This window comes from Amblyomma americanum, chromosome 4, assembly GCF_052857255.1.
Source record: "Amblyomma americanum isolate KBUSLIRL-KWMA chromosome 4, ASM5285725v1, whole genome shotgun sequence".
Taxonomy (NCBI): Eukaryota; Metazoa; Arthropoda; class Arachnida; order Ixodida; family Ixodidae; genus Amblyomma; species Amblyomma americanum.
Genome location: NC_135500.1, coordinates 53,179,473 through 53,193,326, shown reverse-complemented (window position 1 = coordinate 53,193,326; position 13,854 = coordinate 53,179,473). Strand labels below are relative to the sequence as shown.

Below are 13,854 nucleotides of genomic sequence, written 5' to 3'. Positions count from 1 at the left end.
AGACTCCCCTTTTTGTAACGCACCTCAAAGGAATATTGTTGCAAAGCGAGGCTCCAGCGCAGGAGGCGGCCATTTTTGGGAGATATGGTCTGCAGCCATTGGAGAGGGCAGTGATCCGTCTCAATGATAAACCTCGAACCGGCTAGGTAGCATGACAATTTCTGAACGGCCCACACGAGACACGCACACTCTTTCTCAGTGGCGCTGTACGCCTGCTCACGACAGGTCAGCTTACGACTAGCATACAGGACGGGGTGTTTCACTTCTCCATTGTCCCTTTGGCACAGTACAACGCCCATGCCTCGCTCACTAGCATCGCACTGAACAACGAACCCTTTTGTGTAGTCTGGCGATCGTAGCACAGGCTGGCTTGTTAGGGCGCTCTTTAAGGCGCTAAAAGCTCTTTCCTTTGTCTCGCTCCAGACGACTGTTTGGGGCTCTGTTTTTCTTAGAGCATCCGTCAGGGGAGCCGCGATATCGGAGTACCTGGGGATGTACCTCTGATAGTAGCCGGCGACACCTAAGAACGACCGAATATCGGTCTTCGTGCGCGGTTGCGGGAAGTCTCGCACAGCGGCCACCTTTATTTCAGAGGGGCGGCGACGACTCTGTCCAATCACGTGACCGAGGTAGACAACCTCGGCCTGTGCTAATTGGCACTTGGGAGCCTTGACTGTCAAGCCCGCTTCGCGCAGGCGGGTTAGCACTGCCCGCAAGTGTGCCATATGCTCAGACCAGGAGGCGGAGAATATCGCTACGTCGTCTAAATACGGTAAAGCGAATTCTTCCTGTCCCCGCAACACTTTGTCCATGAGGCTTGAAAAGCAGTATGGCGCGTTCTTCAAACCAAAACTCAAAACTTTAGGACGGAATGTTCCCATTCGTGAAATGAACGCCGCATACCTACTAGCCTCTTCTGTAAGTGGAACCTGCCAATAACCCCTGACAAGATCTAGGGTGGAAATAAACTGAGCGCTACTAACTTTCTCAAGGCGCTCCTCGATGTTAGGGATCGGATAAATTTGATCCTTAGTGATGGAATTAAGCCTGCGGTAGTCGACGCAAGGACAAGGTTCCTTGCCCCGTACCTCAACTAAAATCAAGGGGGAGGTATAATCACTCTCACCCGCCTCAATAACACCGAGCTGTAGCATTTTCTTTACCTCAGCCTCCATAATATCGCGCTGGCGGGGTGACACCCGGTACGCCTTGGATCGTACTGGCTCTGGCGAGGTAAGTTCTATATCATGAGTAAGGACAGAAGTCCTACCAGGCCTCTCAGAGAACTGACCTTGAAACTCTTGTAAGAGTTGGTGTAGTTCGGTTTTCTGCTCAGGCGACAGCGGTGCTTTAATGATTAAGTCACTAATGACCTGATCAGTGTCTTCCCTGTTCGTCACTGAGCCTAGTCCCGGAAGCTCTACCGGAAGCTCTTCTAACTTTCCCGTGTCGGGCATTTCCTCTCCAGTACCTGGTGCCTTCAACGCTACAGGCTCAATTTTATTCAGTTCGGACGTGCTCTGAATATCAGCTTGCTGCGCCTCCGACCCTTTCTCATTGTTCGACAACGTCGGCCCCGCAACTACCGCCTTTGCAGCGAGCTCCCGAACTCTCAATCTGGTTAAGGCCTGAACGCTAGCCTCACCAAACAAAAGCCCCTTCTCGCGCAGGAGGTGATCGGACCTGTTCGAAAATAGGTACGGGTACTGGGGGGGCAGCATAGATGACACTGCGGCCTCCGTCTCAATTGCTCCGAAAGGTCCTTCAATAACCACTTTTGCTACGGGCAGACACACGCTATGAGCTTCCACGGCTTGCTTGATCCATGCGCACTCGCCCGTGAACATATCAGGTTCTACGTAAGAGGGGTGAACTACATCTATTGTAGCTGCGGAATCACGAAGCACTCGGCACTCTTTCCCGTTCACGAGGAAGTCTCGCATGTAAGGCTCGAGAAGCTTCATGTTCTCGTCAGTGCTACATAATGACAAACAGACGACTTTTCTTTTTGTTTCTAGACACTGCGCCGAAAAGTGGCCCGGCTTCTGGCACGTATAACACACGCGCGCTTGCCTCGTCTCGAACCGCTTTCTGCGTTCGGCTTCGGCTGCCGCCGTCTCCTTACGTTCGGTCGGACTGCTTTCACTCGCATCCGCACTATGTGTGTCCCCCCTTGCTCTCATGGGTGTGAACTTCGGCCGCTCAGACTTGGAGCCAAATTCACCCTTTTGACCGTCCTTAGCTCCGCGAGCCCGACGCGTCACAAACTCCTCGGCTAGCTCGGCGGCTTTAGCCACGGTACTAACGTCTGGCCTATCCAAGACCCAGTACCGCACGTTCTCAGGTAACCGACTATAAAACTGTTCCAGCCCGAAACACTGCAGAATTTTCTCGTGGTCACCAAACGCTTTCTCTTCTTTGAGCCACTCCTGCATGTTTGACATAAGCCTGTAGGCAAACTCTGTATATGACTCACTTCTGCCTTTTTCATTTTCCCGAAACTTCCGACGGAACGCCTCCGCTGACAGCCTGTACTTTTTTAGCAGACTCGATTTCACTTGGTCGAAATCATCTGCCTCCTCTCTCTTCAAGCGAGCGACTACGTCGGCCGCCTCGCCGGGTAACAAAGTGAGCAAGCGCTGTGGCCACGTTTCCCGAGAGAACCCCTGCTTCTCGCACGTTCGCTCAAAGTTAACCAGGAACAAACCAATGTCCTCTCCAAGCTTAAACGGCCGCATCAGGTCAGTCATTTTGAACGATACTCGTTCTCCTGCATCGTGTGCCTGACTTCCATTACGAGCGCGTTCCATCTCTACCTCGAGACGCTTCATTTCCAAAGCGCGCTCTTCTTTCTCTTTTTGCTCTTTACGTTCGCGCTCGTCTTTCTCTTTTTGCTCCCTCTCCTCAATGGTCTCAAGGCATTCCGACAGCTCGTCATCCTCAGCCTCTAACTCAAGAATAGCCCTTAGCAGTTCTGGTTTTCTGAGTTTGTCTGAGACATCCAGACCCAACTCTCTTGCAAGCTCCAGCAATTTCGGTTTGCGCAACGACTTCAAATCCATGGCTGCTCCGAATGCTGCTTTCTCTACTGCCTACTATTCTCTTGCCGCAAACTAACCCGGCAGCAACGACAACACAATTACCAGCTCTGTTTCTGACACTAACAAAAGCCTGGCAAAACTCAGAAGAAGAAAGTCCCGCACTCACCAAACCTCGCAGCCAAGAATTCAGCGCAGTCGTTCCGCTGCAGGCAACCAGTCATCACACAGGGCTCGTTGCACTGCTCCCGGATGGTCGTTGTGCTGCTCAGCATACAGTTGACCGCATATCTTCGCTGCTGGCCTCCGTTGTCGGGATCTCACCGCTGGCAACCAGTTGTTGCATTTGGGTTGCAAGCCCCAAGGGTAGCGTTGGCCTGGCGGCCTGGGGCAAAGCTGGAAACATCCGAAGGTCCCGGCAAAGGATGAGTCGACTGGCAACAGAACAACTTGTTTATTCTGGCATCGCCAAAAGAGCAGCCGGTCAGGGCGACCACGTTACTCGAAGGAAGGAATCGAAGTCTCTCTCGGCGTAGTAGTAAGTGGATGAAAGGGGAAGAGGAAAGGAAAATGCACGGGCCTGTGACTGGTGTTAAAACACCACAACCACTGCCGGCGTGCAGATAGAGAGAAGGATAGGTAGGGTTTCAGAAGAAGAAGGAAGAACGCGCGCGCAGGGGCGCGTGCGCTCCTCCTCTCTCTCGGCGTCCGGGGCAGCGGCGTTTTATACCCACGGAGTCGAGGGCAAGAAGGAACGGCTTGGGAAGAGGTGTCCGATACGGCGACGCTTGAACATGTCCAGACGTGACGGGCGCGTCCGCCAGGACGCCAGGCCGGCGCCGGTCAGACCTCCTCGCCTCCCAGTTGGGGAGCTCCTCTCTCCGGCTGCCGCGCTTTGACAAGCGTGGGCACCAACATGCACACACACACACACGCACGCACGACGACACGTGGCACTGAAACCTGCCTGGACGCGCTTGGCGGGAGGCGTTGCGGCCGCGATGAACGAAGCCGCGGCGTCCGTTGCATCCGCGCCGGCTATACCGCGCGTCGTAGACGAGACGTAACAGGCGCCAGAGTACTGTTGTTCTTTTCTGAAGAGATGTGATGGAACCGCAGCCGTCTGCCAGTGGTTGTGTGGAGCAGCGTGTGTGTTGTATTCAGAGCCTCCTAGAGACTCCGAGCATTTGTCCAAAGGACAAGGGTATGGCTATCCGTGGGCAGCGCTGCAAAACGCTGTCGCGTCCCACTCTTAAAGGCGAAGCCTAAGCGTCCTCCATTTTTTTCTTGCGTTTTCTGGCAGTTTGTTTTTCTATATAGTTTTTATTTTCAGTGGCGCCAAAACTTGCGTACAACGACTGACTCTAGATGTCGTTCCCTTCTAATATTTGCCGCTTATTGTACCGACATTGAACGACGTCCTTACGCGAAAGCGAAAAGTGTCACTTGCGTCGTGCACGCGAGAAATTATGGGCAGGTACATTGTCCGTAAAGACTTGGTTTGAGAAAATCAGAAAAAGTGCATTTTTGTGTCATTTGTGAACCGCCGCCCCTGTGATGCTCCTGAAAGAATTGAACTTAGCTTCGTTTATTGTAAGGGCACAATTCTGTTCTTAAATGTCTAGCAGCTGACCTTAAAAAAGCTAATTTATTTTACCTCTCACACCAAACGATACCTCACCAGGATACAATATATAATGATGAGCCTTGTGATATGTCTTTTTTGATTGGACCACATAGCTTATGGAAAATTAAAATGATATACCTGCACAATGAATCATATGTTTCGAAAAAAATTCGTCCAAGGGAAGTGTACAAACTGCCTGACTTTAAACCAGAGTGGCACTCCTTCGTGTTGATATGCTCAGCCTTACTTCTTGTCTAGTGCTTTGTCACTTTGAGGTGTCTATCATGGCATTTACTCAAAGCTTTGTAGAGAGTTCTTGAAGGTACAGTGAAATATTATGTTTTAAAAAATTGCCGGGATATCCTAGTGCTGTCGTTCAGAACCCAGAGAAACTGATCTGTTCGTGGCACGGCGTATTCGAATCCCAGTCGCGTTGATGTTTATATTTATTTATTTCTTTATTCATTCATTCATTTATATATTTAAGGTTTTTCTCGGTTAGGCTGAGGGCGGGGACACGGCTCGAACCACGAACGGGTGCTTAAGTGATGCGCCCTAAAACAAAAGCGTGTTTCTCAATGGTTCCATGCAGGGTCGATTTAAGCATCCGGCGACGAGAACCTCGGTACCTTACTCATTCCTCCGCGACTGCATTTTTCCGTGCTGAATTTCTGCATATAGACATGACACTGAATCCAGACAAACGAAAAAAACCACAAATTAACAAAAGCCGCAGTGTACTGAGGTCTCTTGGAAATGACGCATGCATTACATGTCTCGGAATACAGGCTGGAGATTAGTAATTTTGCACGTGCTAGAAAAATTCTCTAGGGCAACTTCATAGTGTAACTATGACCGGCTGTCGAGCTGCTTACACCCTTGGAGGTTGCATACCGTGAACCTTTGCCGATCTGAAGTATGCAGCGCGTTAAATTTTGTAAGAGAAGAGTAAAAAACAGAGGACGCATGCAAACCGAGGAGGAACTTCCCAAGCAGCACATGTTATCTGTCCACTAATGGAAATGGACGGTTTTACTTTGGTTCTTTGTAGGACCGGCCTTTGCCAATACAGTTCCAGTATTAGGCATATACATCGAGGAAAACTATTAAACTATTACAATAATCAGTAGACAGCAGCACAGGTTGCAGAAGAAGCTGAGATATAGCTTGTTAGTATATGTCTCTTCAAGGCTGAAGCGTATGCTAGTTTATTATTCGTCATAGAAAGCGTATTAACTGCCGTGTCTTGATTGACGCGGGAGCTGAAAGCACTAGCTCAGACCAGTTTATATCAATACAGCCTGCGTCCTTTCGCTCCATGCACTGATATCGATCGTGCGCATATATATTGAGTAGGAGAAATAAGTGCGTCTTTCGAGAGAAACACGGCAGGAGAAGATATATGGCTGTCTAAAATGAAAGAGAATAAGGGCGAGGTTTGCACACTTTGCTGTAAATAATATTTGCTGCACTGTTAACAAAAGAACACCCAAATGGGAGTAAATAGCTCGTCCTCTAGCGCGCACCCAGAAGGAGGTTTTATTTATTCCAAATATATAGAATATTTTATTTACTCCCTTATACAAGGAAGGTATTTTGTAGTTCAAGGGACTAAATTTTTTACAACGCACAGAAATGGAGCTCGAAAATTGAGTCATCTTTATTTATCATCATTCAGGTTCATTCTTATAGCATTGCCAGCGGCCGGAACAGGCAGTAGGTGCGGGGGCCGCCGGCAATCCAACTTGCGAAGCTGTGCTGCCCTTATGTGAACCCGAGTCGCGCGTTCTTTTCGCCGTCTGCAAGCCAAGCGGCGGCTTAGGCGGATGTGCCAGGAGTCGTCTGCTTGTCGCCTGCTTTTGCTGTACGAACTCGTGTGGTTGTCTATGTTTGTAGATAAAGGAATGTAACATTAGAATGAAGAGTTCAAATCTAAAAAAAAATTCCCGGGATTGTTTTCACTGTCTGCAACACGCTGCAGTTGAGTAAAAACCAGAGCAGTATAAACTGCAAAGGAAAACACACCGGAACGTTGTTTGGTATGACAGTGTTTTCTTTCATATACACTTCTTTAAGGCTTGGCTTTTCAATATGACTCAGGAAACATGTAGCCTCATTAGCTCAATCAAGCGCTCAGCGTTGAAACTATGTTCTATCACAGTTCCATGCTCTTGCAACGCATTTTAATCGGCTGCAACACACCGCGTGAGCCACAATGAAAAAAACCTGTGAGAATTAGGCCTAAGCGGCGGCTCTAACGGTGTATCCAGACGACGGACCACGGACCTGTTTTGGCCCGCGGAATAGCGGTCACGTGGGGTTTCGCTTTCGGTCTACGAGATCGGCGCATGGTCCGCGGGCCGAATCGCGCGAGAAATGCGAGAACATTTTTTTTTTCTGGCGGCGGACCACGGACTTTTTAGCCTACTCGCACAGATCAAGTCTGGCAACTAGACCACACTGTTCGCGCCCGGTGAAAGCCGGCTACATGCTCCCGGCAGTCGAGGCGACACCAGCGAAAGTAGTTTTGCGTCTACTGTAAACATATCAACGTTTTACTTTTTAGCCTTAGTACAGCTTTATGGCTCGTTCATAATTGGGAATTCAGCAGCGAGGGGGAGCTAAATTAGTCGCAATGTCTGCGCTTACGACGTACACAGATATGGTTAGAAAAGAACAACAGTTGACGTTGTCTACGTGCCATAAGCGTATGCACTTTCATGTAAGCTAAACGCCGGTATTTTTCGGCACGTTACAGCATTTCTCACATTTCCCACTTTTAGTTTAGCATATGAAACACAGACGAAGGATAGACCAAGCCTTTTGGCGCCATCTAGTTGTTAGGACGGGTAAATATTTCTGTGAACCAAAGTACGATCCGCTTAAGCCTAGAAGAGACACAATCGTCGCTCTAAATAAAAAAAATAAAGCAGATATCCCCTTATACGCCTTCTTATAGGCGAGGTGAGATCAAAAGAGGAAAGGGTGCGCCATTTATTGCCAGTGAACGCAACGAAAAAGGCAATAACAACGATGAATCCAGTTCGAAGCGACAAGTCCTGCTTGGAAGCGTGCCGCCATGTTTGCTGCCGTGAGAATGCTACCTCCTCCTCACCGCGGCAGAAATCTGTCCCGTACCGATTGAGCTTTCCGCTGGGTATTTAGGCGGAATCTCTTCCACGGCCGCGGATTCTGCTTGTTCTTGCCACGAATGTCGAAGCGTGAGACGAGCGTTGCTGCAGGCTGATCACAGAGGCTTGGCCCGCCTTGTCGTTTGCTCTATTGATCCGCCGTGTTGCCGCTGTCGCCGGCCAGAGTCGGCCGGGCCACGCGCGGTCGACACCACGTGACCGGTCCGCTGGCCAGTCCGTGGCCCGCCGTCTGGATACACCTTAACGGGCTGGCGATACTAACAAAAGAAGGTCACGTATGGTTAGAGCATTGTAGGTTTCTCAAGAGGAGTTCATTAATGTAGCTTACTGTAGCGAAAAACGGCGACAAGCATACCTTGTACCGCAGCAGGCGCCCGTGAAGGCGGAGAAGTGAACAGAGAACTAGCGACGACGGTAAGCAGGGGGTCATCACTCGCGGTCTTTATCAGACGACTGACCAGAAGCAGAAGAAACGCTAGGTGGCGGGGCGGATGGCGCAAAATGGTGTTTTTTTACTCCATTTGAAACTTGGTTCGCATTGTTACCAAGAAACTCGATTTTGAAATGGGAGTTATAAGGAGGAGAATCCTCCTTTATACCCCATTAATTAGTGCAGGAAATAAAATTGCTCATTTAGCACATTTTTACTCTATATTCATGGAGTAAATATTTCCTCATATGGAGTATAAATGGCTGCGCAACCATTTAAACCCCCATTTGGGTTGACTTTTCTTTTACAGTTTAGTAGACAAGCCACTGCGACGAAAAATGCACATTTTGCCTTGCACTCTACGCTAGGCATGAATACGCGTTTTGTCCATGAAGATGATGACTGCTAAGTGTAGTGTACTAGATGAGGAGCCGTAGGTCTAGAGATGTCTACTCGCTGAGGCCACTTGACCAGATGTCAGCGGCTGGGGCTACCACTATGCGTTCTTTCTATGGCGGGAACTAAGCGCATACTTTCTTATCATGCCGACATGCAAACATTCGAATGCTCCGTGGTTTCACCTGGTCCTTGCTTTTATAAAAACGATAACTGCTAGTATTTAATTGTAAAGCAACTTGTAACGAAAATTTGGAGGTTATGGTCGTTAAAGTTAGAAGACTATAATTGATACAGGCCCGTAAAAAAAGTGGTATACATGAAATGCTGATTTCTTGAGCCAATTTAACGGAATTAAAATTTTAGAGAATACAGTGGTGAACGTATACATGCATAAAAGCGCGCAGTTTCAATTGCTGTAAATATTTTCCACGAACGTTAAGCAGACTGTCCCGAGTCTTGTTGCCATTGGTGTTGTCCTACCCGCGCAGTTTAACGCTCTTGTTAATGCATTCCTTGTGGCTAATATGTATTCCCAGCAGAATTTCAATTAATTCTTTATCATAAAGGGTTGAATCAAGGTGCTGTGACGCCGTACTCATGCTATCGTTGTTCAAAAGCCACGTTTATTTCAGCGCTAAGAATTTCTCCTTTGATGATGGCCATAGGCCGGGTATACACGACGGCGTCGATGCTGTCGAATAAGACGTACTTGTAAGCAATTTCGCTGTCAGCGCACCGCACTACGCCGTTACGACACTGTTACTACATATCCTCAAAACAGTTGCTTAGGCATCCCACCGTAACTGACAGTAAAATCATGGAAGCATGTTGGAAGGAATGGGGGCAGTCTCTCTTAAAATCCGTGCTACCACCGGAATCTTTTCTAAGTGTTACACTTCAGCGCACTGCACACAAAACAAAAACTTATGACCGCGGTCAATCAGCATACCGATCCATCATAGAGCTCTTTCGGAGACTGAATGGTCCCATGAACATGGAGATCACAAGGCACAACACAGTTTTTCTCAACAGGAAACAGCTCATACTGTAGATTGTGATTTGAATGTCCTTCCTAAGTGTTCACTGTTACATGCCCCAAAACATCTTACAAGCATCACTACAAAAAATAAAATAATGGCCAGTGGTCTCTGCCGTATTGCACAGGCAGCAATTCACCGTTCATGTCAGAAACATCTCCTAAGCATGAAGCCATGCATCGACAGGCGGCGTCACAGTGTGTGGTAAACCAAGAACGTTTTTGCATCAGATGAAATTCACATTCGCTTAACTCGTTTTAAAACATTGTTGTGAGGAAAGCGTGCACAATTTTTCAAATACAAATATAAAACAAACAAATATTCAGTAATCACCTGAGTCATGTGTCCCCTGGAGAGGCTATACAGGTAATCTAAAGAACTACGCACAGTGAGGAAATGGAAGGTTTCAGCCGCTTCCTTAAGGAATCCCTATAAAGGCTCCTCATGAGTCTCGCCATTCCGTGCGAATAAGAAAGCCAAATGAGCACTAACGCAGAAAATTTTGCCTGTGGGTTACGTGCTCGCCTAGCAATTGCAAGGTCTTTGATTCAATTCCTTGCACACAGAAGAATTTTTTTTTTCATAATATTATATTGATGATTTTCGAACCACTTTTCTTGGACGCCGAAAACGACACTGAGTTTCGTTGCAATAGGCCACATACGGCATTCGCCTTAATACATTATCCAAAGCACTGGGATTCACCTCGTTGTTTGGGCAGCAATACAATTTTCACTTTGAGCTCGCTTTGTAGCGTACCATGCGAAGCCGTGCAGAAGAGGTTTTTGCGGTAAGAAACTAATTTACCAGTACGCCGTCTTTCCTCACGAGCTGTAAAAGGAAAGGCATGCTGATAACGTTGCGGGGACTTTCCTCAATGTTTTTCTTGGGTTCATCATGCGACCCTTAATCTTCTCACTGACTATTAGCAGCGCATTCCCAATAAAAGCGCTCCGTACTGATGGAAGAGGAACAAGCTATTATGGGACATATGAACCAAATGATTGAATGTGTTTGTTGCGCTGAACGCAATACCTGCTATGCCAACCCGACCGCGGTGGCTGCGTTTTTATGGAGGAAAAACGCTAAGGCGCCCGTGTGCTGTGCGATATCAGTGCACGTTAAAGATCCCCAGGTGGTCGAAATTATTCCGGAGCCCTCCACTACGGCACCTCCTTCTTCCTCTCTTCTTTCACTCCCTTCCTTATCCCTTCCCTTACGGCGCGGTTCAGGTGTCCAACGATATATGAGACAAATACTGCGCCATTTCCTTTCCCCAAAAACCAATTATTAATATTATTATTATTATTATTATGCCATGGTGCGTGTACCAGATTTTACGAGATAGCACAAGGAGCTTGTGAGGCCGTTTGACGTTTACGTCATGGTGAAGAAATCGAATAAATACAGACTTCATTGACTCGAGCCGGATTCGAACCTGCACCGGATTGAACGGTTTCGTTTCGCAAACCGGTGCATCCGACCAGTACGGAACTGCTTTTTTTTATTTTTAAAGCACGGTATTTATTGCACTGAAAAAAAATTCAGGGGGAACTTTGTTGGCCTAAAGTGTGGTGAGGCGAAATCCGTTAATGCGGTGTCGCTGCTTGTGTCAGGTATGTGTGGTTAAGACCTTAATTAAGTACTCGCGTTTGCCCGCATTCTGAGACTCCATTGAAGCGAGCTCTAGGAGGGAGGTTGCGCGGCACCCGACTTGGTCGACAGCTGCGAAGAGCCTGGCGCTGGCGCGGAGCGCGCGTCGGTGGTGCCACCTCGCGCATGCGCAGTGAACTACCAGTGCCGCAACATGGCCTCCGAGATTACCCGCCAGACGAGTGATCTGAGAGGTCGTAGTCCATGAGCGTAACGCACGGACAGAAGGTTTGGTTTGGTTTATGAGGGTTTAATGTCCCAAAGCGACTCAGGCTATGAGGGACGCCGTAGTGAAGGGCTCCGGAAGTTTCGACCACCTGGGGTTCTTTAACGTGCACTCCATCGCACAGCACACGGGCCTCTAGAATTTCGCCTCCATCGAAATTCGACCGCCGCGGCCGGGATCGAACCCGCGTCTTTCGGGCCAGCAGCCGAGCGCCATAACCACTCAGCCACCGCGGCGGCCAGGACGGACAGAAGTATGCACCACCATCATCATCATCATCATCATCATCATCATCATCATCATCATCATCATCATCATCAGCCTTACTACACCCACTGCAGGGCAAAGGCCTCTCCCATGTCTCTCCAATTAACCCTATCCTTTGCCAGATGCATCCACCCTTTGCCTGCAAACTTCTTAATCTCATCCGCCCACCTAACCTTCTGCCGCCCCCTGCTACGCTTACTTTCTCTTGGAACCCACTCCGTTACCCTTAAGGACCAGCGGTTATCTTGCCTTCGCATTACATGCCCTGCCCAAGCCCATTTCGTTCTCTTGATTTCTACTAGGATGTCATAAATCCGTGTTTGTTCCCTCACCCACTCTGCCCGCTTCCGATCTCTTAACGTTACACCTATCATTTTTCTTTCCATGGCTCGCTGCGTTATCCTTAACTTAAGCTGAACCCTTTTCGTTAGCCTCCACGTTTCTGCCCCGTAGGTGAGTACCGGTAAGATTATGCTGTTGTAAACTTTCCTGTTGAGGGAAATTGGTAAACAGCCACTCATGATCTGCGAAAGTTTGCCGTATGCGCTCCACCCCATTCTTATCCTTCCAGTTATCTCCCTCTCATGATCCGGATCAGCTGTCACTACCTGCCCTAAGTAGACGTATTCCGTGACAATTTCTAGGCTCTCGCTGCCAATTGTGAACTGTTGTTCCCTTGCTAGGCTGTTGAACATTACTTTGGTATTCTGCATGTTAATTTTTAGGCCCATCGATCTGCTCTGCCTGTCTAACTCATTGATCATGATTTGCAGTTCACCTCCTGAGTGACTCAGCAAGGCAATGTCATCAGCAAATCGCAGATTATTTAGGTATTCCCCATTTAATCTTATTCCCAACTGTTCCCGATTCAGGCCTCGAAATACCTCCTGTAAACATGCGGTGAACAGCATTGGCGAGATCGTGTCTCCTTGCCTGACGCCCTTCCTTATTGGAATTTTATTGCTGACTTTATGGAGGACTATAGTTGCTGTGCAGTTGCTATATATATCTTCCAGTATTTTGACATAAGGCTCTTCTACCCCCTGATTACGCAATGCCTGTATGACTGCTGAGGTTTCCACTGAGTCGAATGCTTTCTCGTAATCAACGAAAGCTATATATAGAGGTTGGTTATATTCTGCGCATTTCTCTATCACCTGATTGATAGTGTGAATATGATCTATTTTGGAATATCCTTTACGAAAGCCTGCCTGATCATATGGTTGATCAAAGTCTAACGTTGCCCTGACAATATTAGCGATTACCTTAGTAAATACTTTGTAGGCAACGTATAGTAAGCTGATCGGCCTGTAATTTTTCAAGTCCTTGGCGTCTCCCTTCTTATGAATTGAGATAATATTTGTATTCTTCCAAGCTTCTGGTACAGTCGCGGTCATAAGGCATTGCGTATACAGGGTGGCTAGTTTTTCTAGCACGATGTCCCCTCCATCCTTCAACAGATCTGCTGTTACCTGATCCTCCCCAGCTGCTTTTCCCCTTTTCATTGCTTCTAAGGCTTTCTTTACTTCATCTTTCGTTACTGGCCGGATGATGCATTGCTGTGCACTGCTGTCTTTTTCATTAACGCTCTGATTACATTGGCTACTGTACAGGTCTGTGTAGAACTCTTCGGCTACGTTAACTATCATATCCATATTGCTAATGATATTGCCCTGCTTGTCTCTTAAAGCATACATCTGGTTTTTACCTATGCCTAGTTTCCTCTTCACTGTTTTTAGGCTACCACCATTCTTTATAGCATGCTCGATTCCCTCCATATTAAACTTTCTTATGTCGGCTACCTTGCGCTTTTTTATTAACTTTGATAGCTCCGTTAGTTCTATTCTATCGGTAGGGTTAGATGCCCTCATGTTTTGGCGCTTCTTAATCAGATCTTTCGTTACCTGAGATAGCTTCCCGGTATCCTTTCGAACTGTCCTACCGCCTACTTCTACTGCGCACTCCGTAATTATTGATGTGAGATTATCGTGCATTAAATGAACATCAAGATCATCTTCCTCAGTT

The 13,854-nt window shown here is 47.8% G+C and overlaps 1 protein-coding gene across 2 annotated transcripts in view; it reads left to right on the top strand.

Moving 5' to 3' along the window:
• Positions 1-13,854, top strand: part of LOC144130119 (uncharacterized) — a 344,089-nt gene that overhangs the window by 312,715 nt on the left and 17,520 nt on the right. The gene's annotated exons all lie outside the window — the stretch shown is intronic.